This window comes from Corvus brachyrhynchos, unplaced genomic scaffold (genome assembly GCF_000691975.1).
Source record: "Corvus brachyrhynchos isolate BGI_N302 unplaced genomic scaffold, ASM69197v1 scaffold14, whole genome shotgun sequence".
Classification (NCBI taxonomy): Eukaryota; Metazoa; Chordata; class Aves; order Passeriformes; family Corvidae; genus Corvus; species Corvus brachyrhynchos.
The window spans coordinates 17,989,514-18,016,490 of NW_008239110.1; the positions used below are offsets into that span (position 1 = coordinate 17,989,514).

General features: G+C 41.2%; 1 long non-coding RNA gene across 2 annotated transcripts in view; it reads left to right on the forward strand.

Annotated features, from left to right (window-relative positions):
* LOC108448027 overlaps positions 1-18,310 on the forward strand; it is a 54,943-nt gene extending 36,633 nt beyond the window's left edge. For both annotated transcript variants that reach the window (XR_001863808.1, XR_001863807.1), the window contains 2 exons: positions 12,393-12,563; positions 17,727-18,310. This is a non-coding gene — a long non-coding RNA (uncharacterized LOC108448027). The remainder of the gene's footprint in view (positions 1-12,392; positions 12,564-17,726) is intronic.
* The last annotated feature ends 8,667 nt before the right edge of the window (positions 18,311-26,977 follow it).

Sequence of the window (26,977 nt, forward strand, 5' to 3'; positions counted from 1 at the left end):
AAGGCAAGTTATAATCTTGTCTGTTGGGAAACATCCAAGCAAAGCAGAGCAGGATAAGTGGAAAGAGAACTGCATGCCTACTAGCAGCCACTCCAAATCATCACCTTTGTTTGCTTTCAGATGCTATCAGCATCCAACTGCAAGGATGAATGAAGTGATACATCTGGCTCACTGACCAAAACATGAGGAGTGTTTTCCCGTGCTCTTAACAGATGCCAGCAGCAGCATACAGCTGTACTGGCCCTTCCATAACCTAATCCCTTTTGAACATGGCTGCTGATATGTTCATACCTCATGCTTATATGTCTTGGCTTTTCATTTTATGTATTGAATTGTTTGGATAAGGTCAATATATACAGCAACAACATTCCTTCTGACTACACAAGCCCAGCTGCTTCTGGCCCATATTTCAACCAGCTTCCCACTCCATCTGAATTACACAGGAGGAAAACTGACCATTTTGAGGTCAGACAGTAGAAATCATTTGCTTTGTGAACATATACTTCTTCAGTGTATTTTGCAGCAATTCTGAACAGGTCTCAGGCCAAGTCTCTTTGCAGAGGGCTTTTGCACAACCAGAAGAGCAGTACCTTACTGCAGATGAGTTTACCATTGTTGTTCCCTTGTACACCTCAGTGCGGTGTGTGTGGTGCAATGTCTCAATGAGCATTCATGGAGACAAATCTTTTGTTTCCATGTAATCAATAGCTTGGAAAAAAAGCAAAACTAAGCAAAGCTTACCAAAAACCTGGAGACAGGAAAAAACCCAAAGAAAGCTTTTTTTTAGCTCTGTATAAGCAACATTTCAATTGTTCTAAAAACATGTTTATTGGAAAGAGCTTGAAATATAAACACATGGACATTATAGTACTTTGCAAAAGGTCTGCCTGTGCTTGGTTGAACTGTTGTATAAGCTGAGAAACAGTAATTTTATACTTTTGAGAATGATGAAAATGAATTAAAATTGCCTACCAAGCTATAAATTAATTCAGGGGTACTGTATAGCTCTTGCAAACTGCTTGGTATCCCATTCTTACCACTTCACAGGTATGCTACTTTGCAAAGCCAAAATACTAGTATGTATCACAACTTTTAGAGCAAGTTGGAATCAGGCGTAAACACATTTTCAGTGTTAGTTCTGTTGTTGAAAAGAGATGTTTTTTGTTGCTATGGGAGCATGTTATTGGGCTTTGGGGTAAAACTGATTTATCTAACAGACTGCTTATTTAGATTACAGTATTTAAGTAATTTCCTACAGGTTCTTTGAATTCTGGATATCTCCTGATGCTAGTTTATGTGGACCACTGATTCTGGGTTTGGAATTTTAAGAAAAAGGAACTGTTATTGGTCATATCTGTCATGAAGTGGGGTTAGGTAATGAGGACTAAAATCAGGATTAAGAAAGGCATGGATCAGCTAGTACATAAAGATTAGCTTGACGTAACCAAGAGCAAGATTCAAGTCTCTGCCCCATCATTTTCCATGATTTTCATTTACATGTATGGAGTGTTTTACATATTGTGACCTCTCAATTAACATTATTTATGTCTCAGTAAACTACCATGCTACTTTTCCAGATGTCCTAATCCTTTATGTAAATGCACTTATTAAACCCAGCCACCAGGCTCAGTGAAACCTGCCAAATCCACTGTGTCTGGACTCACACGCTCCATAGACTAAGCTTTATTTGCATAAACTTGTTCTGTAAGTGTAATCTTACTTATCATCTGAAGAGTTAAAGTTTCACTAATGTAAATCCCTGACAAATCAAGCACAGATGTAACTGTTTGCCCCCAGGCTCAGCTTGCCGATTCACTGCCACCCTTGTATCTTTTCCCTGCTCTTTCCTCCAACCTCTCCACCACCCTTCCCACCTTGCAAGTGGTTTTTTTTAGTACTAGTAATTGTTTAGAACTGTTTATGTAGATACATTGCAGGTACTAAACAGGACACTGGAAATTAGTCATTTGGGCTTTTCCCTTTAGATGAAACTGTGTCACAAAATAGTGTTGGCCTGTAATTCTGGGTGTCTGTTTGTACCACCTGGAAAAATTTGCCCTGTCAATCCCCAGGTGCCAGACAGATTGTTGCAGTTTGCCAGGCGATGTTGGAGATAAGGAGCTGAGCTCAAGAAATGCTTAATGTAAGCTGGCAAATTCCACAAAGCAGCCAAGGAAAATTCGATCAGACAGCAGCAGGGAGGTGGTGGTGGTGTAGTAACTCCCAAAACACACCAGAAGGAAGTAGACAATGGGGTGAGGAGATGATTCTTCATATTCCACTGTCTGTGAGAAATGAAAGTTCCCTTCCAGTCATAAAAACAGTAGATTGAAAAAGAAAATAAAATCTACCAGCCCTTGAACCTTTTATGAAAAGGAGGAAAATGTTACTTTTGGATTCAGGGGGTGTTGGCATACACTGGGTTTGTTTCTGATTACTTTAAGTTCTAAATATGTTTCCTTTGCTGGTACCCAGTTGCTATTTATTTGGCTTTAGTCTTTGATCTCCCTTATGCTGGCACATCATAAAAAACATATTCCTGTTTGAATTCTGTATTATGCAGTTAGTCTTTGCTCGTTATGTACGCCTGGCTGGTTGTACGTATAGAATAAGACTCTCTTTGTTTTTGATAGACTCCAGGTGTTTATCACTCTAACTTACTAATGGATTTGACCACAGAATATGCATGCAAGAAGCAAACTGAAAAACTAATGGCAAAATTACTGGTTTGATAATTCAATGGCCTCCTATACCATAACCACAGGAACCACACACATGCATGTGTGCGTGCATGCACACAGAGTGTGTTTTGTAAAAGCAAGGATCTTTCTCTTATGTGGTTTTCTTGAGGTGAACTTTTTGTTCTGGAAATTAAGTTTTGTTTCAGATTTATTTGCCACTCTGAGTTTTCTTTGAAAGTGTTCCAAATTTAGGCCCTGCTTATTCAATTCCACATGATAGTGCATTTGAGGAATGTCCTGTATCTAGCTGAGGTGCTGCAGTTCCTACAACTTTCCTACTCCTCCCTTGCAATTCCAAGGAAAGGGAGCATTCCCACAAGCCTGTCAGGCACTGACAGCTCCAGCTAACATGTTTAATCTGCATTGCAATAGCTTGGGAACTGCCAATATTAACTTAGTATCTCAGGTGAGGAACCAAAACTTTCTATCCCTTATTAACTGCACTGTTTTATAGTAACCAAAGATTACTCTTTTTTTTTTTTTTTCCCATTTCTAGTTAAACCAAACTTTTGTAGCGGGAAATTATAAAAATTCCACTTATTTCTGTACATACTACCAAATGATAATTACCTGTTTAAGGGCAAAGCTCTGTGAAGGAACTTGGCTTTAACTCTTACCTGAGGTCTGTTACAACTGCAGCAAAATACACTACAGAGAAAGCTGATTTGAATTTATCTTTGGAAAAGGTTGCACAAAAGTCATATTCCTTTAGTGCTCAGAATCTTTCCCCTTGTATGCGTTATTTGATTATTTGATATTTTAAAAGTAAATCTCAGATTAGCTCATCATTAAGTTTAATGTCTTTATTTAAGACATGTAAAATTTATCTTGGTTTCACTTAAACACAGATAGTTTGAAAAAATGAATGTGCGTAGATATATTCTGTATGTGCCTATACACACAGGTGAAACCACATACATGTGAACCTTGTTTTAGTTAGAATTACAGGTAGATCGTGTCAATAAAAAGTGATATCACTGTGACAGCAGAGGTAACCCAAGCACTCCTCACAGCTGAATTTTCATATTTTGTTATATTGTTTGCTGATTTCGGTACTGTAAATTTTTTCATTCTAAATGTGATGCTGTAGTTACGCATAATTAAATAATTATTATAAAAAAAATTAAACTTTTAATTCCAGTATGTACCTAAATACTTTGAATTTTGCATTGAGCTTAGCATAGTTTTCTAAGAACCATCGCAGTGCTGAAGTTTAAAAGCATATAGAAAATAATCTGAGGACAGATTTATTGCACTGAGGTTCAGAATTACCCCATTTACACCTGCTAAATATTAAACACTGGTGTTTTGTTAATTTTATCTTTGGCTGCAGGAGAGGTTTCTCTCAGAGGTCAAACATGCTTGCTGCGTTGGTTACTTGCTCTGTCACCATGCTAATGCAGGGGTTTAGCTAACATCCATGGGCTTGTCAAGCTTTGTCCATTGGGAGAAGGAAGTGATGTGGCAATTCAGCATATTAACAAGGAATGCATGCAAACCTTGCTTTGAGGAGTGCAAGGAAAGTAAACGGCAGCGGTTTTCTTGCAAATAGTTTGTAGGACTCTCTCCACTGGATCCCAAGTATTTGACTGTCACAAATGCTCCTCTGCCTACCAAAACAGCCATTTTGCTGAAAGTAGACTCTTGGTTCCCAAATTATGATCTGATTCCAAGTCTGAGCCCAAGTTTGAGTCCAAGTCCCAGGCCCCTCCTGGGGTATTGCTTTGCTTTTGGACAGGTCCTGGTGATCTTGTCTCAAACAGTGACTGCCATTATTTCTAGCAACTCATATAGAAAATGAGTTTAATTCCCCAGACACAAAAGAACTCAGATTACCCTCTGGCTCTTCTGCTCTCTGTAGATCAAGTACAGCTGAAGGCAGCTACTGTCATTTGCAAAAGAGCGGAAAAGGGAGAGGCAAGAACCAGGTCAGTGAAAGAAAAGGGAACAAGAAGATATAGCAGCTTGAGGGAATGGAGCAGTGACAACAGTTCTTAGGTCCATGTGATCCAAAACCAAATAATGCATAGAAGAAGGCAGAGCTATGAGACACAAAAGGAAAATAAAAAGGAGTACTTACTTGTCTGCTTTTATATTGCTTTAAAATACTTTTTTTTGTTGCTCTTGGGAAGGTAAAGTTCTACCCAGAAATGAAAAAACAACAATAGCAGTTGCTTTTATACAATATACTGCAGAGCACTATCAATTCCTGTTTATGTTCCTTCCTACCATGACAGTTTAATTTAAAGGGGAAAATCTAATTTCCTGTGACGATTATATATCCAGTTAATTCCAAATTCTCATGTAACGGTTAAAATTCCTGACAATTAATAGTGGAGGCACAGCTCTGCTGATATAACTTAGATGTATTCTCACTGAATCGCTGATTAATTTAGGTTGGAAGGGACCTCCAGGGATCTCCTGGTCCAGATCCCCATCTTAAAGCAAGGCCAACCTAGACTGTGTTGCTCAGAACTTTATCCAGCCAAGCTTTGGTATCACCAGGATCAGAAATCCCATACCTTCTCTGGGCCCCTGTTTCAGTGTTTAATCACCCTCCTGGAAAAACTATTTTCCAACTATCTAATTAGATTTTTTTTCGTATTATAACAAGTGCTGTTTGTCCCCTGCCTTACTGATGAGCTCGTCTGGGGATAGCCTAGCTCTGTCCTCTCTACACCTGGTCCCATTAGGCATCTGAAGCCAGCAGTAAATGTCCCATGGCCATCTCCAGGCTGAAAAAGCCCAGCTCCCTGCGCTTCCTCTCACTGCAGGGTCTCCAGCCCTGGCCATCCCAGGGGTCATCCCAGCTCTTCACTGGCCTTACTGCAGTATGTCACTGTCTTTCTCATATGTGGGAGGCCGGGGCTGAACACAGGACTTTGTTGTAGGCTATAATGATGTGAATTTTTCAGTGGAAGGACTACTGCTGATATATAAATTTCCTTGCTCAGAGATCGGGTGTGAACACTCTGCTGTGTCCCTACAGAGGACATAATGTATTACACTGTGCACCAGTTTCCCCAGGAAGGAAACTCAGGTCTTATAGGTTTTATAGATTTGTGGATCATTCCTGTAGATATATCATCTGCTGGTGTTTAACCTGGACAGTTCTTCCTCACATCAGAGTGTGCCAGCAAAGAGGTCAGTCTCTGCTAATCAGTGGTGTGCACACCTTATCCTCTCAAATTATAAAACAAATCCCCCCAAAATTCTGAAGTTTAAGCTAGGCTCCAGAAAATTTTATTTTTTTGAGGGGCGGCATCATAAGTGACAGAGAAACCTAAGTAAATAACTTCCCCTTCATTTAACAGCCCAGAACAAATATCTTGTTCCTATACAGACAGTATTGTCTGGGAAAATCAACAAAATGTGTCTCCCAAGCTCATTATCATTAGCATCATACCTGTATTTAAAGGATATCATCAACTGAGTGGGATATGAAGACATTATTTCATTGCATTAATTGGTGCCAAGTTTTGTAAGCCTACCCAAAATGCCCTATCCAAAGGGATCTTCTCCAATATTATAGGTTAAATTTACTGAAAATGTGCTATTTATTTGCCAAATATATGTCTTCTTTTTGAACCTCTAGTTGAACTGCAGATGCAAATGAATGCTGCTGAAAATTTGGAATACTTGTGACTAAATTTTCCTTATGGGTATGCATTTTATAAATACCAATGGGGACAGTTTTTGAAAATGCACTGCTAAGTTTGATTAAGGTAGACATCAGCTAGTCTGTTAAAGACTTAATAGGTATTTCCCTGAACCAATTCTCATTTTTAAGTTCCTTTTTAGTTGCTGGGTTCTCTTCACTATGAGGGTGGTGCATCATTGGAACAGGTTGCCCAAAGAAGTGGTGGTTCCCCATTATCAGAGGCATTCAAGGCCAGGCTGGAGGGCTTTGAACAACCTGGTGTAGTGGAAGCTGTCCCTCCCCATGGCAGGGAACTTGGAACTAGATGGTCCTTAGGCCCTTTCCAACCCCAACCATTCTGTGACTATTTAGAGGTAGACCAGAGAAATCATCAGCTCTAAGTATTATTGCAGTAACTATTTAAATGAGGAAAAAGCCTTCTGCTTTGTTTGCAAGGAAGAGAAAAATGCCATATATATCAAGTTTTACATATAACAGGCATCATTTACAAGGGAGTATTTACTGCTAGCTATCACATACACTTAGTTCCTTCTCCAAAGCTGCGTGACCCTGGGTAATGGCTGTATTTACACTGTTAAGTGGTGTGTGCCCTGCATGATCTGATACGTTCCAGGGTTTCCAACAGTGTCAGGTGCTCACCATTCTTGCTCCTCCTGTCATTTGGAGAGGTGGTTCTGGGGAACCTGGGGGCAAATTAGGAAATAACAGATTAACACTTGCATCAGTGATACAATCAAAGTGAATGATTTATGTGTCCCGAACAAGTAGAACCCACCCAACTCCCTATGCAGCACTGATAGAAAAATGTATTTTAGTTATGAACTTTAAGACAAAAAATTTTTGGATAGTCTTTTCAAGAGCAAAGTCTCAGCAGCTCAAGAAGTCTCAGGAGCTCAAAACTGTGTCAAAAGCCATAAAACCAAACATGTATTGTTGTTTTTTAAATTCCAATAGTTATGCAGGTTTGCCCCTTGCCTATCTTCAGAGTCAACTCTTTTAGATGTTGTTGAAGATGGGACTTCAGAGAAGAAAGTCCATATGATAAAATTTTAGCTGCAAGACCTCAAAGAGTAGAAATCCCAACCTTGGAATAAAAGTATGGCCTTTATAAACTCTGGTGGTCTATTTTGGCTAAACATTGATTTTTGGGTGCCCTTTTAACTTGTGACTCTAGGAACACATCTCTTGTACCCCCGCTGCTGGTGGGCAGCTCAGGAGCTGAACCTGGATTGACAACGGGCAGACTTTGCTCACATCTCATGGAGAGGTCACCCACAGTTTGGTTTAATGTTTACTGTTTCTGTAATTAGCCTTTAAACCTCAAAGCACTTCTAAGACTGATAATTGAATGGACACGTGAGCAATTCAGTTCTTGGGCTGAAAATGGAGTCTTGGTATGGATGGCAATTGTGACATGCAAACCTGAAATACCTCAAGAAGTATAAAAGCCAAGGGAATAGTTTTCATGAGCGTAACTAGTGGACTGAGCTTGTTGAGCTAGACAAAAGGGTGTGAGGTCCTTATTTCACAGAACTAGAAGCTTGTGTGGTCATGGAAAATAAACAGCAGAAAACCAAGATACTTTTAAGGGGAGCAGGAAGCTCATTAGCTAGTTGTGAGCCTAACCATGGTGACCTAGACTGCCTATCCACAGCCTGGTGGCTGTCAGTCCTGCCTGTCTCACCCCTTCCCAGCAGAAACTGTTACTGGCTGCAGCATCAAAGTACCCTTGGAATTGCTGTCCTTCCCTGCTGCCCACTGCTCCCCTTATGGCTGGTCTGAAGAGTGCTCAAGAGAGCTCTGGGATCTCTGGTCCCAGGTTAACCTCCACCCAAGAGTGGCCCTTGGGACTGGTGGGAGCCCCATCCTGCCAGGTACTCTAGTGCCAAGCACATTTCAGGCTTCTGTAGGTTCTCCTCTGAAAAAAACATGCCTCTGCTGTGCTGGCTGTCAAATATCTGCAAAGTATCCTGGTCTCTTCTGTAGGGTCTTCTGAGCGGCAAGCGGGGAGCAGTGAGAGGATGTTTGTTTTGAAAAGGGAAGGGGAAGCAATATTTGGCTGTAAGCGTACCTGGGGGTGGTCAGACTGGTAAAGCATGCAGGTTGTATTTCTCAGGGTTGAATGGTAACAAGACAGCAGTGGAAACAAAGCATTCTTTAAGGAACTAGAGAAGTAAAACTGAAAGAGTCCTTAGTGTAGCATTTTGAGTTTATGAGGCATTTCCTCTTGCTGATGAATATGGATAGCTTAAATTTTCTGCACATTGTTGTTAAAAATGGCTAGAGTAGAACTACAAATAGATGTCTGTTCTCCTGTCTGCAAATTCTAAACACAAAAATGCAAAATTTAGCATTGGGTTCAGTGTCACATCCCCTGTGATGCCAATGGAAATGGTATAGTTTACACGGACATAAAATGTTACCCACAGTCTGGATTGCTAAACCGCTAGGGTAAGCAGTGAGAAAACCTATTTATAGACATTTCAATGACATCTAGAAACCTTTTCCCATGGCTTCATTTCCGAGCATCTTCATTTGCTTAATGTGCACTTCTCTGCAAATGTATATTGTGGTTGCACAAATCCAGAGGGTCAGTTCTAGCAGAGTTGCAAACCTGCTTCTTTTGCATAGCAACATGTATTTGTCAACTGAATGAAAATATTTCATGGAAAAAAAAGATTAAGGATGGTTAAGTCACCTAATCCAAGAACTGGGGCAGCACAGTGGAACTGGAGTGACCAGTTGTTCTCCTGAAACCACAAGTTCATGATCATTGAATAAACCTTTGAATGCGTGCCAAGAATAAATCTTAATTAATTTGTTTGCCATCTTAATTAATTTGTTTGTTCAATACCAACCACCCAAATAAGCTTGGAAATAGTAATGTCTCATTGACACAAAGTCAGGATTAATTTGAGAGGCAATTTGATTCAGGAGAAGTATCAGAGAAAAGTCACAGAATATTCTGAGTTGGAAGGGACCCACAAGGATCACTGAGTCTAAGGCCTAAGTGAATGGCCCATATTGGGGGTTAAACCCACAACCTTGGCATTATTTGCACCAAGCCATCACCAGCTGAGCTAATCTTAGGGCTGCCAGGCAAGGTCATCTAAAAATCTATTCTGTCTTCAACCCTCACATCAGTGCCTCATCTTACAAGAGTCACCCTTAATATTCTTTTTGATGACAACAGAATCTGTTCTCTGTGTATCTTATTTTAAAGCATATTTTTTAGCCCTTCTGCTGTTTATATGACTCCTTTCCTAAATTGCTTAGGAGAGGCAGATCTTAGGATGAGGTGCAGGGGCTGCTTCAGTGCTGCCTCAGAGGATCTGGGCAGCCAAGCTCCTAGGATGGGCTCTTCCCTCCTCTGTTAGGCCCTAGTGGGTCTATGCAGATATTGCAGAGGAAAAAGCCCATGAGCATCTCATGCTTGGAGGGCTCCCCGGGCAGACTTGCCTACTTTTAGAACAGGCCCCAGTTTAGGAGCAGCCATTCAGATCTTCTTCAGCTTAGGGGAAAATATTTTTCAAACTTAAAATTGATTTTAAAATATGATCATGTGTTCATAAGGCCAAGGGAGTGGAGGCAAGACCAGGCTAACACAAGCTGGAAATATCAAACAAAGTGTGCATTGGACTGCACTGTTGGATCGCTTGCCTATTTAATCCCCAGTTATGGGGCAAGAAATCCCTACGCAACATGCAGGAGGTTTTGACAGGAAGTGAGACAGGAGAAAATGAATTGTTGTGTCTTGTGATATGCTGTATGCAAAAGTGAGCCAGGGGTGAAAGGGTATGATGACAAAGCTGTTGGCAATTTAAATCTTGGCTCAGGCATAAAATAAATACATTATTCCTGATGGTGAAATTGGATGGTGCTGTCATGGATTCATTCTGTCTTCCTGGTGTTTTTCTAGCCCCTTCTCTTTCGTCTAACCGATGGCATTCATATCTGCACACCAATGTGTCAAAATATTCTTTGAATGTGTCAGGTTTGAGTGCACTTTAATTGCAACCCAGGCTGCTTGTGTTTTATCTGAACTCCATATCCAGATACCATTAAAATATCTGCATTTTGGAGGGTTGTACCAGGCCTTCTAAAGATGGCATTGACTGGGGCAGCTCTGCTTTGGGGCACAGTACCACTCTTGCCCCAGCTTTTATACTGCCTTTGAGTGTGCAGGGCTGACCAGCGTTGCCAGGAGGGTGGTACAGGATTTCATACAGCTAGGAACAGGGTCCTTAAACTTCACAAGAGGTAACATGAGATCATAGAGTTAAAACTAAACCAAACCAAAGCAAAGCAGAAATATTGTGGCAGTAAGTGGGTGTATTGGGAACATTACCTTTCCATTTGTGTCACCTATATTTTTTCACTTTCATGATTTTCTTTTTCATGTGGTTTGCTTTCTCTTCTTTAAAAACCCTTATGGCTTTTAATCTTCTAAAAATGACAACTTTTGCCATGCTGTAGATATTAGTGCAGGGGGTCTCTGACTGCTGGCCTGGCTGCTACTGCAGTGATGAAGGTGGGGATTTCCTCTGGATGAAGGAGGGTAACCTCTTTGCATGTGACTGACTCTGCTTGCTCCTAGCAACCTCCCTGCTTTTTCCAATACATTTCCTTTTCAGTTTGCACCAGTGGATGGGGATAGAATAAAAGGAGCAGGTTGATACTTGTGTTTGGATATCTTCCTCCTGCCTCCCCCATTTACTTATCTAAGGCTTATCTGAAACTTTATGGGCTGGAAAGTCACAAAATCAGTTGTTCTTGGGAGTGCTTTATTGCTTTCTAGGCTTGGTGTGGCTGGACATACCACAGGCATAGCTTGTCAGTGTTTTGGTAGCTCTAGCTCCTTACAGCTGCCTAGAGCTTGGCTACATATGAAAAATTAAGCAAATGAAATATTGGTGGAATTTGGTAAGCACTCTGGAGCACAACCTGCAGCTTTGTTCTTGGCTTACTGCTGCTTTTACAGGGGAAGGTGAGCCACCCCTTGCCAGCCACCTGGGCCCTCACGGCTGCTCCCAGGACCTGTGCCCTGAACCCACCATTTTGAAGCCCAAGTGTAAAACAATTTCAACCCCACGCCTTATTTGTATTTAAATTCCTTATAGGATGTTTGGTGCCAAGATTGTGGCTGTGTCTTGGTTTTCTATGGAACTTAATGGAGAGAAAAAAAACCCTTTCAGCCATTTAACTAAAAATATGTGAAATAGGATTAGGCTGTACCTTGTAAAATTTTATTTTAAGAAACTAAGGCCCTGATCCAATCACAATGAGGTCAGTGGGACACTTTCCACTGATTCAGTGGGGCTTGGATATGGTCCTAAGACATTATTTTCAGAAACAAGGACTGTGAGAAATGTATCTAATATTAGAAATTTATTGTTTATATTCTTTCTATAATTAAAATGGCCAGCTGCTGTTAAAAGGCTTCCTCTGAGCTGAATGTCGGCATATTAAATTTGAGTCTGAAGCAAAATGAGAGATGTTGGCTCTTGACAACAAAGGCTTTCTGCACAGGGATCCAAGTGGGCTGGTGTCTCAGCTATCCTGTTCCACAAGGCACTGCTGCAAGACATTTGTCCAAGTTCTCCACGGCCTCCTCCACAAACATGACAGAAGACTGCAGTCAATGAGTAGATTTGAACAAGCTGTTTACATATGACACCATCATGACAGGAATGTATGTAGCTGATCGGATCCACACCTCATTTGTGTTGTTCTTGGACAGACAAAACTGAGCCTGCCCTGAAAGTAGTTTCTATTTCTTTGGAGTCCTTAATGGCCTGAAACCTTGAAAGACTGAGACACTTGCTGTCAGCACTAGGTGTGAGGACAGCCCAGACCTCCAGATGGATGGAGACTTGCTGGATGGGGAAGCGGCTCTTTGCCAATATCTTTAGTAAATAAAAGGAGCTGCGTGGGTAAGCTGGGGCCATTTGTATGCAGGCAATTGGCTGAGGTAATTTTTCCTTTTACAGCTGCTAAATAATGGGGTGAAATTACCATCTGTGTCCACCATCTGTTTCACCCATGCATGGGATGGATGGTGCCTCCAGGCAGGAAGTGCAGCTTTTGGGACTGAAGTACAAGATCCAAACTGGAAGACATAGAAGAAATGGAAAAACACAGAAAAAAGGAAAAAGGAACTGGTGAGGGATGACCTTCATTTTGGAATATGAATACTGTCTGTGAGTGCTCAGGGTCACCCACTCCTCTGCAGGGAGCCAAAGCACACCCAGGGCAGTTCTCAAGAGAAGCTCAACATGGTTGAGCATCCAAACCCACCCAAATGCTGAGCCCTGGTGATAAGGAGTGATGGCTGGGCCACCTCAGATCTGCTTGGGCAGGGCATGGCCCCATCTTTCATGCAGGCTCACCCGAGAAGCCGGGTGAGGTTTCCTATCCCAGCCATGGCCACCCAACACTGGCTTTGTCTAGGACATCAGCAGGGGCAAGAAAAGGCTCTGCTGGTGACCTCATCAGCCAGCCAGGGGAGCACTGAGCTGAGAGCTGCCCCAGGAGGTGGTGATCTCCTCTCCTACTGAGCGTTCACCCCTTCCAAACTGCTACTTAACTGTGTCCCCCATCTCCCCTTTCCCTCCCGTAGAATCATGTCTGTGTAGACCCCTTTGTTTAAATCGTGGAACTTTCCTGGTGAGGTTACTCATTTTTGGGTGCTCCTGGAGAGTTATGTACCTTCCTGAGCTCCTTCATGGGAGGCCCCAACAAGTGTAATTTAAGCAATTTTCACAAGAATGCTGGGAAGATGAATCAGTCGTTCTTGCTGCCCAAGAGAGACAAAACACTTCAAACACCAACCTTTTTAAAAAGTTACATTTCCTCCCATCTCAGAACAGTCTGGCTGATGTTGGGCAGGAATCAGATCCTCCACTTGTCAGATCCACAGCAAAAACTCCAATAGCCACAGCTATTGCCTTTCCAGCCAACATAATAGAACATCTCACAGAATGCCAGCATCCTTTATTGCATTTGTTCCTTGCACCCAGCTGCACGCTACAGTCAATACTTCTGTTACCACTCCTGCTAACATACTGGCTGAAGCCAAATTTTTGATCTCACTCCAGCTTCACACCTGAATGACTGCATCTGCTGCAGTTTTATTGAAAGATATGGGACCTGTTGGACACACATTGGTATTGGTGAGCAGTCACTCACACATAACCAGCCCTGCTGGACTTAGTAATGGCTCACAGATTTGAATGAACTTCAACATTTGGCCATTAAGCATGGCTTTATTCTCTTTACCTTTTGAACTTATGTCGGTTAAGTAATGCTTTGGATATTCAGAGAGCTGGCTTCAGTTTTAATAGATTTTCGTATAAAATGGGCCATCTTTTATATTTGCTTGCTTTGGATAATATTTTATAGTAAATAATTGATATTTAGAGGTTTTTTAAAACTGAATTATTATTATTCTGGTGACATCCAATGCTTTCTCAGTGCTCCACCATGACATCAAAACCCACAATCATAGTGAAGTAGACTGCCTGATAACTATGTATATTTTACTCATATAAAATTAACAAATGTAAAAATTTACACTAAAAAAAGAGAAAATTTAATTTGATATCACCAAATTGGTCTTTCCCAATAGATATGCTAAGCCATGTTGCACATAACTGATCCAACACCATGTACACCAATAAATAGGAATATATTTCCACTTAAGTTTCCCCTTATTGATTGTGCATCAGTGTGTGTTGTTGACACTTCAGACATAGAAATAGAATATTTAAATATAATTTTTTTTAATAAGGACCTTGTTTATATTCAAGGAAAACCTGCAGAGTGTTTAAACACCACTCGTCTTAGAACAGTTCTTGAGTGAGACTGATTCTAACCTACTATCCTTAGATTTAGGCCAAAGTTGTATGATTGCTTCAGCCAGTGTTGTGTAGAGGGGCTGTGAGGAAAATGCCAGCTCCTTTTTCCTGTTAATCTGGTCACATATCCACATCTTTTCCTTGTGCTCACATTGCTGCTCATCCAGAAGTGCTGGAGGAGCAAGGCACAGTGGAGGGCTGGGTGAGGGAAAGCAGACTTTTAGCTGGATCTATTCCGTGGTCCAGCTCCCTGCAGAACCAAAAAAATTACTCACATCTGCAAGGGCACAAGTAGCTTTGGGTAGATGAAAAAGGGGGAAGGGACCACCCCACCCACCTTCTTTCAACATGGCTCAGACTGGAATAAAATAATCATGGAACTTCAGCCACAGGCAAGAAAGCAGAATTACCTGCTGAGGCTTGGTTTGTGGGGGAACAGAAACAATAAATGTTAAAAGGAAGCTATAGGGTTTGATGAGGTTTGTCTCTGTTTGGCAAAGACTTTTTCCTTTCTAAGGGGTTCTTGGAAATGCCTTCAAAACATTCCAGGCTTGGTTTTGCTCCTTAAATACTCTTCAGTGTTTTATTTTAACTGTGAAGAGCCAAATTCTTCCCTCAGATATGCATGCAAATACTCCCACATTAATCAGAAGAATTGTCTGCACATACCCTAAGTGCGGGAGGTTTCTCATTTGATATGTGCTTTGCTTCCTAAGGAGAAGTCAATAATGAGCACAAACTTCCTCCTATTCACACAAATTCATGCAAATGTTGTGCTTTTCCAGCATGGATTGAGGACCAGTTGCTCTCACCCTACAGGGAGCACTAACATACTTCACGAGAAGCCCCAGTGGCTGCAGAAAGATTGCCCACAAAGCACAGGGTGTATCAGGACAGTTAAAATGGGGAATCTTATCCTCTGATTTATGAGAAAGGATGAAGAGGTAGGAAGAACTGCACGTAAGAATGGGATAAGACATTAATTCATGGAAAAGAAATTGGTACATCATATTTGATTTAAAATACGAGGACTGAAACAGTAATGTAGGTCTTTATACTCCTTGATAAAACACTAGTGGACTTAAAAATAGGTTTTAAAAACTGAGCTGCTGTTTTGATTTGTAAAACAAGTTAAACCAAACTTGACAATAAGGCATGTGCTTTAGATTTCCCTGGTTTGAGGCACTGTTTACTCTGGCAGATGTATCCTTAAGTGAAGCTTTTTTTTCCCCCCTCAAAGCTGTTACATGGTAGACTGATGTTGGCTGACCCTGAAGCAAAAATTTGAAAACAGCACATTTATTTTCCTGCTAACGCTAAACACACATGCCATGCAGCATTTTTTTGGTCTAGATGGAAAATCTTCAAATCTGGACTATTTGTCCCTTTTACCCTGACTTTAATGTTTTCATGAACATAAAAATAACATAACAAGCTTGGGGGATGGGAGCAAGTGTGTTTTGCAGTGGGAGAGCAGCCTGTAATTTGCAGGCTGCAGGCTGGAAGGGGCAGATGGGAAGAGCCAAAGGGTCAGCCTGGTCCCAAGCTGTGCCAGTGACAATGGGCTTTCCCATGTGCCTCAGCACCCAGCAAAGCTCACAGAGTGCTGCTGCCCAACCAGGCAAAACATTTGCAGACCTATAAATTCCCTTCTCTTTCTTTCCTTATAACACAGGCAAAACACCAGGGTGACAGTCATCTTTTCTACTATTTGAGCAATTGATTGGGAAAAAACCCGCAATAAAATCCTGCAATATTGGTGATATTTATGGACAGCTCTGAAGGAAGATGACTTTTTGGAATGGTGGTGTTGCTGTGCTGTGCAGACCCTATGCTACAGAGATTTTGTGGAGGCCACTTGTGATTGCCTCTGTTTTAACAGCTTTCATGTAGGTATAAGTAAAGGCGGCATACCTGTAGAGCCACAGTCAACCTCTGAGACACTGAGTTTTCTCTCACTGTAAACCAACTTAAAAGACCCCCTAAGTCATCCCAGAGTCAGCTGAGGGTGTCAGGGTGTGTTAGCAGCAAAAGGAGCAACCTGAGCTCGTTGACTGAAGTTGCTAGTGGAGCAGTGGTTTGGGTAAAACACTGAGGGTCTGTTCCATGCAATTCTTGAAAGGATTTGACTGGATTGGACTTCAGCTAAATGGATTAAATTGTTAAACCAATTTAAGGAAGCCCATGTTCAGAGATGAAAGAAGTTGCTTAAATTGGTGCCAATCCTCACATCAGTAAAGAGGGAAAAAAGATTTAAGTAAGAAGGACTTATAAGAGATCATTCCTCTTGATGAAATTTCTAAATCTTTGCCAATGTTAACTGAAAGGAATGAAAAAAAATCCTCTGGAGAGCTTTTAGCAATTAGTTCCTGTTTGCAAAGAATCTGGGTCTGTGTTGCTCTAGGGCGCACAGCCCAACAATTTTTAGGTTTTTTTAATAAACTGGACTGCACCTCATTAGAGATGCCCAGCTGTATTTTTCTCTCTCTTTCACAACCATACACATCACTTTTCATCCTGCCCTTTTCATCACCTACTGCTTCTATAGCAAGTAAAGCAAGTGAAAATAGAGCACGAAGAAATCTCACCCACATTTATCAGTTTTCTCCTGCTGTCTAGCAGCTGGGGACACAGACGTAAAGCAGCACCTTGTGACGCAATGCTGTGGCCATCACCCTTGCAGATACTCTGCAGCCATCAGTTGTGTGTGGACCACAGAGCTAGCAGAAGTTACAAGGTATCCAGGGACTGTGGATCTGGTACACACAATCTATTATTGTATCTTTGAGGGCCGGACTGACCATTCCTCCCTTCGAGCTGGCAAATAAGCTTCCTCTAGCCTACAAATTAAATGTCTGTTTCATTGCAAGCAGCTAAGTTACAGTGAATCACATACTACCATGCTGCTACAGCTTCTAGATTGAGTTGTGCTACTGTGTCAGAGTGAGATCCACTAATCCTCATCTATGCATATTATTCCCAGTAAATTAGGGGTGAAATCTGGAAGAACCCTATACATTGTTGTGGCTCTCTGTGATGCAGACACTAAAACCTATAGGGCTGTTCACATAATCATTCTGCAAGGACTGTAGCTGAGATTTACTTTTAAAACCACAGGTATGTCATGTTTTTCTTCTGTGGGGCTGGCTAATAGTGATGCTAATAGGCTAGAAGTGCACTTCTGGTTCCCCTCAGAAGAGGTAGCAGGAGTCAAAGCTACAGTTCAGTGGGTCAGCCATTCCCTAGGTGTGAACCATTGCAGAAATGCTCTAGGGAAATGAAAAGAGCAGGACCAGTGTGACAGAACCAGGGTGCCAGCCTGTGTAGAAAAAGAAATAAAACAACTGCAAAAGACACTTTTGTTTTTCTACTGTTGCATTTTGGAATGATAGAATTAGGTTATAGCCAGTATACAATATAGATCGTGAATAAAATATTTTTTCTTTTTTTTTTTTTATTTTTTAATAGCAAAATTCCCCCTGCTTGAATAGGATTTCAAGATCTCCAGTAAACGACTGGCTCTCAAAGGTAAAAACTAAACCAATATTTGCTGGTGTCCTTGGATAAGAGGTGTGGCCTCTGAAAACAAGATGTGCATAACAGTACCCTTCTGTTCTGTAACTTAGCAACTTGGGGTGTAAATGGATACTCTTCAAAAGAAGATTTCTCATTTTAATTGGCAAGAAGAGAGATCCATGTTAGAAAGTAGATTTTGTATTCAAAGCTGTCCAGTGTAGATGCAATTATATTTGTATTAAAGTGCATTTGTTAAGGTTCAGTAAGAATTCCCTGTCTTCTCAATATTTTATATATTTCTGCAGTCATGTGTATGTATGTATGTATGTATATATATATCTATATATCTATATATATCTATATATCTATATCTATATATGCATATATGCATCCTTTGGATATGTTTGTGCATATATGCTTATGCACATAAAAGATATGTTGCTATATAAAACTCCTTTTATATTTTACTGTATTATGGGAAGTATTTCCACACTGAATTTAACTCCTGTCCAAATAAAATAACTTGATTAATTTTAGTATTGAGCTTACTTTGTGTTTTCATTCACTACATTTAAAAATCAAATGTGCCATACTGAAGATATTTCACATCCATATAATCAGAATGGAGCCACCGCTTCATTTGGGGCCAATGTAAAATGAGCTATTTCTACTGTCTAGTTGACTGATGTCTACACAGCACAAGCAATAATTCTACTGACTTGTGCTCTTAATAAGTCTTCCAGTGAGAACTAATAAAAAAAAAATTTAAGTTGCTTTCCCGCTGTATTATAGTCATGATTCCTTGAAACAAGAAACAAAATAAAATCTCACACTCTGTGCCAGCTTTTTAAAACACTTTTCTCATGTCACACTAACACTGTGAGAGGGGCAGAGGAGATGGAAAAGAGGGGAAGCCTGGACAGCATAGGCTGTTGGAAAAAGGACAGAGGAGAGTGTGGATCCACCAACCTACTGCCAGGTGAGTCACACTGTGCTTGCCTCAGCAGCTGCCTCCAAAAACAACTCCTTGGCCCTTCCAGGATGCACTAAACACACTGGAGTTAGTATCACTTGCAACAGATGTGTAACAAATACAGCTCAGATAGTGGCTCATACTTGATGGTACCCACCTGAAGAGACCATCTCACAACACCTTTGGACATGCTGCTGTCTCGGGCAGGGTCTCCTTTTGCTAGCAATAAACCAGAAAAGGGTGTTTGTCACTCTGCTGCTATTAATCTGAGTTTGCTAAACTGCCTTATTTGAACAAGTTCATTGGTATCCAGCTTCATGGTACCGATGTTTGGAAAAGTGGTGATTTTTGGAGCAGTCTCCCTTGGTTATGGCGAGTTCCACCACACTGTGCCTATACACATCAGGGAAACGATGATGTTCCCATTCCTTCAGCAAAGGGCAGGAATCGAGTCTGAGATGCTCAGAGTGAGGGCACCCATATTTTTCCCTTGGGATGACAACTTCACCAAAATAATTTTTCCTAATATACTTCAGTATGGAAGATGCTCCCTTAATTTCTACGGAACTAAACAAAAAAGAAAAAGGCATGTTTATACATGGTGCCAAAACATTGCCTTTTATTTCAAATGCCCTGTTTCTGTTCAAAAGAACTAAACTGTAATGGAAATATTTTCAGTTTTTCAATTTCGCAGGAATCTCCTAAAAATCAATTTCATTTGGAGGAAAATATTGTCCTTTCTCACTCTCCTCCCCTTTTCGGCAGTGCTTTAATTAGGAGTTCAGACAAACAAAAATTCAGTTATTCACTCAGCTCTGTTGAGTAGCAGAAAAACTCTTCTACCAAGCAGCACAGCTCTGTCAGTCCTTTCTTTGGCTGGTTATCTAAGGTAAGTGTCACCATATTACCAATACTTCATATATAGTGCTGGCATTGTTTATGTTATTCCAAAGGATTTTCTTTTCCAAAGTAAATGACCAAATTTAGTTATATTAAAAATGTTACATTAAAAAATTTTAGTTATCCTAAAAATCAGTGCTCAGGCTGGCTCTGAGGTGGAGCCTGGCAGCCCCCTAAGGATGAAGACCAGCATGGCAGCTTAGGGGGACACACAGGTTGTACCCGGAGCTGCTGGCAGCCCTGAGTACTGATCACTGTTTAGCATCCCGACTGGGAGAGTGGCTTCTTCCCTCCTGAGGGAGGGGAAGGCAGAGCGTGCATGAATGTGTGCATGTGCGTGTGTGCATGTACATGTGTGTGTGCAAGTGCCCGTGTGTGTAAGGAGATAACATCAGCTTTGTCCCTACCCATCTGTTTTGATAGGATTGTGTTTGACAGTGATGATTCCCCCTTAGCTGCTTCACTTTTTCATGCAGCTTATGGATTTGGGAGGATTTTGGTCACATCTTTCCTGTCTCTGTTATTAACAGTGGAACAACTTGAAACAGCCACTTTCATGCTCCCTTTCTACTCAGGGAGGAGTGATCCTGCCTTGTTTACTAAGGAGTGTGTTTGCAAGGGACCAGACCATTTCTTTTCCTCTCCTGCTTAAGAGTGGTTCACTTATTTATTGTGGTTTTTATAACATGTTCCTGGCTTCTACCTTCCTCCTTCTGTAAGAATACCCTCAAAACACTGTGCTAAAACCTTGCACATCATACATCTTAGTGAGACATAATCACATCTGGTTTAGAGCCATGGCTGGAGTCAGCTATTCTTCTTACTCACTTTAGAAGCTAAACATTCATCAGGGATTAAGACACTGTGAAGGGGGAACCATCAGCTCTCTAGCACCTGGAAATTTCTAGGTAGCCTCCTGACACAGGTGCAGTAAGGTTTGGGACACAGCAGTATCTTGGCTGCTTTACACTGCAAAGCTCTAACAGGAGTCATTGCATCTCCTTGAAGTGTAAAGTCGGGAACATTTAAGGACACAACTTTATGAGGACTGACTTCATCTTCTCAAAGGTAGAAAAAACCTTGGTAATAAGAAGTGCAACCTAAAATTAGAGAACAATATTCTTATTTTTCAGGAGAGTTATGGACTCATCCAAAGGTATTAGAATGTACACATCTGTTGTAAAGTAAAACAATGTTGTTGATGATATTCCCTGATATTCCCTGATATTGTTTATAGGAGTAAGCCTTTCATCAATGTGTAGTTATGAAACATTAGTTTTGATTGTTAAAGTGTATTTTGATGGAATGGATAAGAGAAAAAGGAGATTTGTGCACAATTACTTAGCACTCAGTTTTCTGGGGAAAGAGCCTGAGCCACAATCTTCATCCATATCCAAGAACTTTCCATGTGGTTGTTGTTCAGTGGCTTTGATTCAGTCAAGGGAACAGATTCTAAGTTCAGACTTTAATTTCCCTAATAGTCAAGAAAAGGAGAAATAGGTCAGCTCTTGAATCCAGCCTCACTTCTAATATTAATCTGCAGAAGAAAAATGTTTACAAAGTGGAAATTTTGCATGCAACTTCTGTGGCAGTGAAGCTAAGTTTGAAGATTATCATTTGGAGGCTGTCAGAGGTTATGAGAGACAGCAGATCAGCCTTTCCTTGGCCTGCTAACGAAACTTTTGTGAAACCATACTGGAATTAAGATTGTCTCTCTGAGCTAGGTTAACACAATGAAAAACTATGAAAAAAAACCCATATGAGAGAGTTACTTGCTATTATCTCTTGTCCCGAGTTTTTACATGTGTGGTCAAGTCACTTTTGTGCAGCAAGAACTCACAGGGAATCATTTGCCATTTCCAGCTATGTTTTGTGCTATAACAATAAAACTACCTTGGATCATATGCCCTCTCAGTATCTTCAGTCTCAGCAGGTTAAGATCCTATCAGAAGTCCATTTGCAGTAGATAAATCTTTGGTCTCCTTCATGCAAAATAAAATCCATCTAAGTGGAAAATTAACTGGATTCTGTTAGCATAAATTAATAGGACAATATTTCTCTTTCGTTTGTCTACAGTTTCTGTTAGTCTCTTCTGAAAATAAAAAAGCAGTTTGATACTTCCTGTCAGAGAATTTCAGTGCTAGAGATTTCCTTTGTCTATTCCACAGGTTGTGTCAGATAAAAATCAAGTGAAAAGTGTCATACTGACAGTGAGACCAACAGAGATAATTCTGGCAGAGCCTTTAGTTACACTTGACTTTCTCTAAGCCTGTCATAAATTGTGACAGCTGGACGAGGTTAATAAAAGAGAAATAAAATAAGAAAAAACAACAAATAAGAACCTCAGAGAATTAAAGCTTCTCAGTTCTGATTTCATCAGGAAAGGAGAGCTGCTAACAGTGTCTTACTTTTATCAGCATGATAATTTACCTTTTCCTTTTACTACAGAATAAAGACTACAAAAGCGCTATTTATAGGTTCTTGGTGTGAATACTTGATTATTGGTATTGATTTTACCGTGCTTTACATAAGATATTTTACCTAAGATACATAAGATCATAATGATCAATCTTCTTACTGTGGTGCTGGCTACTGTAACACCAATCTTAAACATATTTATGACTGAAAATAGTTAAGTGCAGTGTACTTAAACACATGTGGCCAGCTCCTTGAGAGCACATGATTTGCAGCATTGGCTATGGTGAGCAAGATTTTCAAAAGCACTTCTGAAAGTCTGACTTTTCCCATGTTGAACCCATCAGCCTTCTGCCATTCAAGCCCTCCCAAATCCTCTCATTCTGTGTTGTCTCTATTGCTTTGGTTATGATCCTGAGGCTGCTGTAGGAGAAACAGAGACAGAATAAGCATATTAACAGTAATCCTATACCAGTGAGCTGCATGAGAGATGCCTGTAGCAGCATGGCACTCGGCTCTTCAGCAGTGTGCCCTAGACAAAGCTTGCCAACTATTCCCCCTGCAAACCACCCTGCCTGGATGTGGCTGTGCCACTGAGAGACGAAGGCCCCCGTGGAATGAGTTTGAAAGGCGTGCGGTTGCGTTTTGTTTGACATGCTGACAAATCCCAGCTGCACAGCCCGCTGTAGGCTTACACCGAAGGTAGAGACTTTCCTTGTCTCTGGCATTGCAAGGCTGCTGGGGAGGGCTACAGTAACATAACTCTACTTTGCTCCATATTTTTCCCATATTTAAAAGAAAATAAACCATATGAAAAAGTGCCCTTCCCACATGCATAAGGACTTCTGAACTCCTCCTGTGCTCTGGATAATTGTTCTCAACTTACATTTAATTTTATAGCTTGCTGCTTCTATTTCAGACCAAAGAGGGGCTTGTCAGCCATTTCCGATTACAGTAGTTTGCCTAAGGAAAGACACATTTCAACTTACAAACCTCGTACTGCCTGTGTGTCTGTACCCATCCAAGCACACCTATAGCTGAGAACAAGCAGATAATGGCACTGTAGGATTATAAAAAATAACCTTAGCCGAGCCTGCTGTGATAGGATAAGAGACAATGGTTTTAAAGTAAAAGAAGGTAGGAACAAGAGGAGATTTTTAAGGAAGGTGGGGATTGACCACTGAAAGAAGCTATTAAGGGAAGAAAGAGTTTGTTTCTTGCCAACTTCAGATTAGGCATGGATCTTTATTTTCTGGAAAATGTATAATAGTCATATTCATTTTACTGAGTTCAAGCCAGATGTAGGCAGTAAAATTTTCAGGTCTTCTATAGTCAAGAAGTCAAGTAGACATCTAATGACCCCTTTTAGTCTTAAGTTCAAGAGATCAGTGAGGAAACATCAAAGTTCTTGGACAGAAACTGCAAAAGTTGCACAGTGTGAGAGAACTGAGACAAGAAAGAGGCCCTGATCCTACACCAGTTTGTGAGCATGAATATCCATCTCCAGAACTGATGCTCATCTCTGCAATGGACTTACAATCTCTGCTTAACTCAGGGAGTCATAAAAAGAAGTGATCAGAGGAACAGGTGTTTTGCTATAAAGAACCAGTTTTGATAAAGCCCTGCTCTTTTTCATGGGATCTTTGAAAAATTGACAATATGTTTCCATACATAAGACTCTTTAAATCTTATAATCTTTCTGGCCGCTACTGGGACATGTTTTTTCCCTCAGTGAGCTTCAGTTTTGCATTTGCCACTAACTCATGGTTCCAAGATGTGAGGGACTACCACTGGGGAAGTTTAGAGTAGTTTTCCTTTGTAAAACAAAGCTCCTGGGTAGTCACTTTGTGCCTGAGCCAATTCCTTGTCCAACTGTTCATCCCTGAGAGTAACAGAATGATACAGCCTCTTTCTCCTCATCCTGGCCTTCTTCAGAAGTCGTCTCATAGATGAAAGAGCCAAGACACCTTGGTAGGCTGTGAAATAACCTCCAGCACCATGCGCCCATTCCTGTTCCAGATACCCTTTGGTGCTGGCACTGCCTGTGCTGCCCCAGCTGGGCACTGGGAGCTGGCTGGGCACACTCCAGCACGCAGTGCCACGGCATGGTGACACAGATGGGCATGTCACCCTTCAGCCACATTGCATCACAAGAGAGCTGGGCTTGGCTTTAGAAAACCATGACTAAATACTCCCAAGTAGTTGATCATTTTCCAGATCTGCCCATGGGTGTCTGGATTGAAAGTGCTGCTTTTTGGACTGCTGTAGTGGCCAGCAGCGGGGACCTGCCCTACAAAGCAAACATTTGTTTAAGCGGTGCATTTAGTGGTAGATTACATCTCAGCAGAGCCATGAGTACTGATTCTGGCTGCATGAAGGCCTCCCTTGTAGCAATATATCTATTCTGAGTGTAGACGTTTCAGTAACATTAATAAATTGGCAGTGAGGGGTTTCTATAATATCTTAGTTTCCCACAGCCAGTTCAGCTTCAGACGGGGCTCTCTGAGTTTTTAAAGGGGCAGACTGGATAAAAATCAAAAGGAGGCAGAAGAGGAGCAGGGCTCAATGTAGGCATGACAGGGAAAGGAAGGATGTCTTTTTGCTGTCTCAGCCTCATTTTCCACTTTTTAGATAAACATGTGACTCTTTCTGAGTGCCTGGGGGACATTATCCTGCCTCTCGCTAGCTATGTGTGTAGCAGGTGGAAAGGGGAAGGATGTGCAGGTGCTGCTCATTGCTGTTTGTATTCCCACAGTTTCCTCTCATCTAACCTAGAGCTGCCCCTGCCCATAGCACATCTGGCTCTCACACTGGGTAACTCTCTGCTCCTGGTCCTCATCTCCATTGCATGCAGCTCCCTTCACTCCCTGAGTTTGCTCTGGTTCCTCTTTTAAGGGCTCACATGCTCTTTCCCACTCCTCTACAGTTCCGTTTGTTTACCCAGTAACAGAGAACCTTTCATTTTTCCACAGTGTGGCTGTGATCTTAAATTGTCCCTCCCTTCCTTCTTTCTTTCACCATGCAAACAACTCTTGACCTTTCCCTTAAGTGCCCAAGATTCTAAACTCCTGCGACTCACTCTTCTCAATGCACAATATGGTTATCCCTCCCAAGTTCTGTAGTAGGGATTTGAAAAGCCTGTCTGTGTTTACGCAGCAACAAGACAGCCTTATGCTTTTGGTCACACTAGCATGGAATGGCATATCTCTGACAGCCATTTCTTAACAGGGAAACCTGTGAAAATCAGATGGGTGGTGCACCCTTTCCCAAGTTAGAAAATATGAGATGCATTAGTTGTATCCATATCAGCACTTCTGTCTCTCGTTGTTTGGAGTTGCATCTGATCCCTAATACAGTACTCATCCTGGGTGGGAAAAGGAAAAATAAAACCCTGCAATTTCTCATTTTCTCTGGCTACTGATATCATACCTTATACTTCTGCTAGTAATAATTTTTAAACTTACCCAGTTGCAGGACAGTGTTCTGGCAAGTTCCTGTTGTTGTTCTTCACAGCGTCATTCAAGCACCTTGGCAATAGCCAGCCTAACAAATTTCTCTTTGGAGCTCAGTCCAGATTAGCAGCCCAGATTAGCACAGAGGCAGAGTAATACAATAAAGAATAAACCACACCAAGATCTGTATTTGGAGTGGAAAACCAGTTAGGTTAACAAGCTGGAAGTGTCAAGCAGGGAACTCTCAGGAGCTAAGTGCATTTCTCCACTCAGTTTGCATGGAAAGCAACCTTGTGTAAATAACACCAAAACACCTCATCTTTTACAGAAAGAATGGAGGTACAATGGGAAACCCTTTCACAAAAGAACATTACATGGAAGGTGAATGGGATCTTGACATCTGGAGATGGGATTTGAATCCAGGCACTTCCTATGTCAGGAGAGCAGTTCAGCCCCTGGCTTTGACATTCATGATGTTGGGTGGATGTCCTTGTGGTTTGGTTAAGCCACTGTATTAGCCAGTTGGGCTGCAGAGAACATCAAGACAACACTGGGCACTAAGGATGAAGGGCAGAGTATTTGTCTGCCAGTAGCAGTGCAGGCATCAAAGGGTTTAAAATTTGAGACTCAGCCTTCCAGAATGAGAAGGCAGCTGAATGTGACTTAAAGACACTCCGCCATGAATTTAGTTACTTTAAAATTCATGGGGACTTTGAAACATAACGTAAACAGTTTAGAAGGATTAAAAAAAAAGGAAATCTGATTTCTAGAGTTAATGGGAACATTCAGTTTGAATAGGAAATATTAATGCAGGAACTTTGGAAGCTTTATATATGCTTTGAAGTTTCATCTGTGCAGCCAACTCCTGGAACTGGAAGCAATTTCTCCATTAGGTGGGTCACCCCACAGATGCCCACCCAAGCTGGTACTGGTCAGTACCATGGGAAAGACAGGAGACAGGATTTGTAACAATTTGAATAACACCAAAAAGTTAATATATTTTCTGCCAATTCTTTTCCTCTATCCAAAGTAGAAACCAACTAGGAAAATATGTTTAACATCAGACATACTTTTTCCCCTTCATATGAAGAAATCCAGAAGATGAGTGTTTCATTATAAAAATATTTCGTGCTTAAGAGATACTGTCGCTGTGTCCTTGGTTGGGTAGCAGAGTAAACAGTTGCATGAATGTGAAAGGATTTAAGATGTGTTAAAAGGGAGTTCATTTTAGCTGCACTGTAACTACAATAACATACCTATTTTTTTCAGAGCCATGCCAATCTTGTATGAACACTCTCCATTCCTGTTACTCTTTCACATTGCCTGGATAGGAAATCAAATGCAATGGAGATGGGTGAGACCAGAAAAGTTTCAGATTTTATTGAACTTTGAGGGTTTTTGGAGCTAGTGGTTTGCAGAGGTAGCACTCTGTGGAGGGTTCCATCTGTAGCTCGGTGATTGGC